A 6,000-nucleotide genomic window follows, 5' to 3' on the forward strand; every position below is an offset into this window, starting at 1 on the left:
ATGGTGGTCAAAAGGTAATTCAGTTGAAAAGTCTGCAGTATTTTCCAGTTCTATGTACCTTTTGGAATTAACACTGTTTTAACTTGATGAAAGCCTTTTTAATTGAGGGGTTAAAATTGATGCTTTAAATGCCTTCCCTTATGGATGGTGAGCTATACAGGAGCAGAGACAATGTCATCCTCATCTCTGGATTCCCATGCTCAGAATTGTCAAGCCTGGCACATGCAGGCACTCCTGAAACGCATTGGGAATAAATGCAGTACCTTAGCTTTTCAAGTTATGATGCTTTCATATGTCCCAATCCTAAAAGAAATCACAAAGAAACTAGGGTGGGACTTGTTAGGAATCTGTCTTCAAGCCCCTTGCTATAAGAGTTCCTTATAGATTCTCATTATGTTATTCTTGTATTTAAGCAATAAATTTCCCTTGGGATAGGGCTCAGATTCAATCATATTTACTGAATTTAGCTTTAAAATAGTAGAAAGATAGAACAGTTTTCAGAAAAGTTAAACATAGAAATAATATGAGATGACATTTATTAAGCACTCACTACATCCCAGGTTCTATTATCATCCCCATTTTATATATGAGGAAAGTGGGGTCCAGAGAGATTAGCTAAATTTTTCAGGGCCACCCTGAGAGTGGCAGCATCTGATCATTCACTCACTAGTGTGCTGTCTCTCCATGACAGCACTGGCCCTTTTTCAACTCTTTACCCATCTGCAAATGTCATGTGTCATCTCCCACCTACCCTCCTTGCACCCTCCCCTCCATTCTCCATCTATGACCTTCCAACTAACCAAGAATAAGCATGAACAGCTCATGTTTCTTCCAATTCTGGTTCACTGGCTCATCAACAAATTACTTTGAAGTTCTGTAGCAATCCCATTTATGTCCAATAACCTTTCTGCAATTGACAATGTCCTTGAAACTCACCCAAAATCATAAATATGCTGACAAATTATCTAAACACATCAGTGCCCTTTGCTGAAAAACAGAGGAGTTTGGTTTCTATCCTGGTGAGAGCCAGGTCCCTTGACAGTGATTTGTGAGACATAAGATTTGAGTATTTGAGAATCTCTGGTCTATAGCAAAGAATGACAGTCCAGTGTACTTCCAGGCTCTAGGCAGCATCAAGGCTGAAGCACAGCGGCACTCGGGCTTTGTAGGTGGTAAGAATCTTGAAGTGCATTCCATCGATTCCTTCTCACCTCTCTCCTTTCTCCAGTAGTTGGAGATTATGGGTTTCAAGCCCCTGCTCCACCTCTTCCCACCCAAGAGGTCTCCCAGAATCCCTTTGGGTGTTTGTTGCTGTCATTATCCTAGTGGACCATGGCATCAAGCCAAGGCTAAGACCCTTAGACTCATTCAAGATCCAAGGGTGAGTTGTTGAGAATAGTTTCTAAGGTCTCCTAGAGTCAGATATTTAAACAGAAAAATGTCCCTGTCCACCCTTGATACATTACAACTATGTCCTATTTCAGCTACTCACTAATACTGTGCAAAACTGAGCTGGCTGTGCATTGCCTCTCTTTCCAAGCTTAGTCAATGACACTTGCTTCCTCTACCCTATTCTATTCCTCTCCCCTTTTTCATAATTTAGTCCCCATGTTCCAGTATTAATTCGTCTCCAAAGAAATCAACCTGAGAATTTACCAAAAATGAAGAACAAGAAACTCAGAAAGTATAACTGATAGTTCATCTGTAAGGAACAGAATAAAGAAAACATATTAAAGAAAATTCTACCTCCTAATATTCTGGCTCTCTTACCAGATAGCTCTTAAGTAAAAAGTAGATACTCAATTTTAGAGGAAAGGTAAACTTCCCCTCATCAGATAACACATCTTTCCCAAAGAGTTGGGTGTAGTTAAATCCTATTTATTCATTTGACATTTGATAGACATTTTCTAAGTGTGGCCTCTATGGCAGACTCTGGGGGATAAAGAAATGAAGTTGATATGGAATGTCTTTTGAGAAATCAGACTAGTAAATAGATAATTAACTAACTACAAGGTCAAAAGTGATGAGAGTTAAATTCATTTAGAGTACTCTGAAAGCTGAGAGGAGGGAATAAAGACAGAAGCACAGAGGGAACACAGGAATAGACAGAGGCACAGAAGCTGGAATCAGATGTTCTAGGTAGCAAGGGAGCACCTGGGCTAAAGTAATTATGCCTTTTCTTAAATGCAACCCCCTGAACTCTGCCACAGTGAAGCTCAGGGTCCCATGACTAATGAAAAGCTCAGTCTGTCACTGTTAGAACCACAGAGAAAGTACACCTGAAACAGCTACAGAGGAGGGGAGAGCAAACCATTATCAAAGAAAAACTATATTGATCTATTATATTTCAATAGAACTTCAATTTCAATCCATTGAGCAAAACCAATATGCATAATGTTGTCTAACAATAAAAATAATTGTAGCACTTAAATACAGCCTCCAAAATTCCAGGAGAAGAGAAGCTTTTTTTTTCCTGTGGAAGGAATGGCTGACCCCAAGAAGATGGCATGCTGGCCATGGGTGGCCCCTGTCTACACAGATCTAGAGGTCCAGAATGCCTGAAGGCTGGTGTGCAGGAGTCCAAACTGCACATGAGCATGCTGCATGACTCAGCTTCCAGGCTCTCCAGAAATGGTCCTCGGGTCAGGGGCCCATAGGGAGATGCTGGACCATATGCAGGGACTTCTGGGAACCACTCCGGGCTGCCAGGGTCCATTCTGCTCCTAAACTGAGTTTGACCATCGAGAAGCTCTTCCTTGCCTGCCCACCTCCCCTGAAACTCCTATACTTACTTTTGCCCCCAAATTGTTTTTGAATGAGTGAATAAATGAATAAATAAAGTCATCATGCTTTAATATTGGTTAAAGCATTAGAATTTGTAAATGGTTACATAAATAACTAGAGTTAAATCAAGATTATCCTCATGCCAGGGGGGAAATGGGGAAGGAAGGGATAAATTGGGAGTTTGGGATTTGCAGATACACACTATGTATAAAATAGATAAACAACAAGGTCCTACTGTATGGCACAGTGAACTATATTCAGTACCTTGTAACAGCCTGTAATGAAAAATAAGGAAAAAAATATATATATTTATATATATATACCTATATATGTAAAAATGAATCACTATACTGTATACCAGAAATTAATACATTATAAATCAACCATACTTCAATAAAAAACCCAGTTATTCACTATCTACAAGAAAAAAAAGATTACCCTATGCTACTTTCATGTCAATTTCTATATGCCTCCTTCCCTAAAATGTCTAGGGCTTTTAGGTTTCCTACAGAGTTATTCCTCTGCTCCTTACAAAAGCTGAGTAATAACTTATCCTTTGACTTGGATCCTATAGATCTGCATAACACTTTAAAAACTCTTCCATTATTACTTATATAGAGGTAAAACTTCATTGCACATTACATTAGAATTTATAGAAGCTAAAGGTTATTCTAGTCCCTTACCTAATTCAAAGATTTTATAAAAATGACCAAGATACACTACAACTAAATAAAACAACTTTCAAGTTTTTTATTTTACTTTTAATTTGCTTTTACTGGCTCATAAGATAAACATTTGGTATGAAATCGTCCACGTTAGTTCTACATTATATGCAATATAAACAGATGCTGAGTTTTAAAAATTGTGAATTAAACAGAATTCCAGTAATATTCATTGAAAAGAAAACTCACTGAAACTTGAAGCCAAGCATTTCAAAATTTTGCAGTGTGGGAAAATTACTTTTTACTGTTTCTTTAAAGAAAAGTTAATTTGTCAAACTATAGGCAAACTCATTTTTCTAAAGTGGAAAAAGATGGGTTCTCATAAATATGGAATTAGATTTGGTCTGTGGCTCAGCAAATGATTCTTTAAAAAAAAATCAAGTAACGTATTCTAAAATTCTATTCTTTAAATCTTCTCTGAAGCAACACATCCTCCCAGTTTCATTGGAAGAGGAGGAGTCTGTTTGTTTGCCACAGGTGTGATGCTGGTCCCCCAAACCTCCCCTTCAAAGACCTGGACTCAGTAACCAAGGTCCATCCTCTCAACACCACTCAGTGGAGAGGGAGAGAGGAGAAAGCTCTGGTGAATATCATGCCTGTGCAGCAGCAACTAAGAACAGAGGGGACTGTGTCAACAAATCTCATTATCAGCCATACATATACATACATATATTTGTTTTCACATTCTTTATCATTAAAGGTTATTACAAGATATTAAATATAGTTCCCTGTGCTACACAGAATAAATTTATTTTTTATCTACTTTTATATATAGTAGTTAATATTTGCAAATCTCGAACTCCCAAATAGGTATGACTGGGACATGATGCTGTATACCAGAAATTGAGACAATGTAACTGACTACACTTCAATTTTTAAAAAAAGAATTTTAAAAAAATCTTATTCTTGGTTTGCACAGTTGGGGTTGTTGTCTGTCCTTGTCTCTGCAGAAAGAAAGTGCTAAGCCTAGAAGGGCAGTTTCTGAACTGACTGGAGATACTCCAGCAGTTTTTGCTACCTCCAAACCTGCTGGAGCCTAAATCAATGCAAACATTCACAGCCAGTTGTGCTAAGAGTTGCAGTTTACTGCCACTATTCTTCTTGCTCAGAAATGAGGAGTTCTTGGGGAGTCCCGCAATACCAAGGCCAGATGCCATTGCTTACGTATATGAAATGCCTAATACAAGTAGCCCAGACTTTCCTAAAGGTCATTGTTCCTGCAGGACATTAACATCAAAGGGGGTTAGAAGTATGCAGCAAAAATAAAAGTAAAGTGTTCCTTGGTTGGTTACATTTGGAAAATTTTGAGTTAAATACAGTGAAGCAGATTTCTTGATTACAAGACATCTCAGGAATGTTAAAATCAACTTTGTATTCCTAGGATAAATCCAGCTTGGTTATATTATCCTTTTGAATTGCTGGATTCAATTTGCTAATGCAGTATTTCAGGTTTTTAAATTAATGTCCACAGATCAAATTAATCTATAATTATATTTTGTCATATTGTACATGATAACTTTTAGTATCTTACTATGAGTCTGGGGATTTATTTTTTTATTTTATGTTTATGTGATATTAAAAACCTTTATTTCTTAAAAAAAATAGTAGAACTCACATTAAAGCCTTCTGGTCAGGGAAAAAAAAAGACATCTCAAGGCTTTTCATAGGTTTAGGATCACTGGGAATGTGTCTCTGTTTTGCTTTACCTCCCTTCCTCAAGCACTTTCAATGGCCAAATGCATTTAAACTTAAGAATGACAGAAAGGAAAATTTGAAAACCTAACAATCAATATTCAATGAGCTCTGGGATAAAAATACAGAGTCTAGGGGATAAAAATCCCCAGTCTAGGATCCTCCCAAAGTTTATAAAGGATCCAGGGAAAGATGAATGAGGAAACTATGTACGTCACTTTTAACTGGCTTACAGGTTTCAGTCCCAGGTGCACCCCTAAGTCTTCAGCAGAGCCTGCCCATTAAGTTGGACACAACTCTATGGATAAGGGACTCTAACATAAACTTTTCTTTTTAAGAATTATTGCAAAGAGTGCTTGCTTCAGTGCTATTCTAAAATTTGAATGATACGGAGATTAGCATGGCACTTTGCAAGGATGACGTGCAAATTTGTAAAGCATTCCATATTTTTTATATGTCAATCAAGTTTCAATAAAGCTGAAATTTAAAAAAATAGGAAAGACTTTCTTCCAATTTGAAAAAGAGCAATCGCAATGATTGTGCATTACATATGTTTCTCTCTCAGAATCATCTATGTAAGATAATGTTCTCCTTTTTGCAAATAGTAGAAACCATAAATTAATATGCCCTTAGTCTCTGACATCTAAGTAACTTTGAAGCCAAAACAGGGTAAAATCTGTTCACCAGGTGTACCAGCACATTGGGTTTCCTATACTAAGGAAATATTCCCAGTATGGCATTTCAAGGGTGCACAAGGAGAATCCATGCATTTGTTGAGATACTTCTATAAAATGAGCAACTT

General features: G+C 37.2%; 1 pseudogene; it reads left to right on the forward strand.

Moving 5' to 3' along the window:
- The first annotated feature begins 5,551 nt into the window (after positions 1-5,551).
- On the forward strand, positions 5,552-5,649 carry LOC116662280 (annotated as a pseudogene).
- Positions 5,650-6,000: the final 351 nt, after the last annotated feature.

The sequence above is a fragment of the Camelus ferus genome, chromosome X (genome assembly GCF_009834535.1).
Source record: "Camelus ferus isolate YT-003-E chromosome X, BCGSAC_Cfer_1.0, whole genome shotgun sequence".
In the NCBI taxonomy this organism is placed as follows: Eukaryota; Metazoa; Chordata; class Mammalia; order Artiodactyla; family Camelidae; genus Camelus; species Camelus ferus.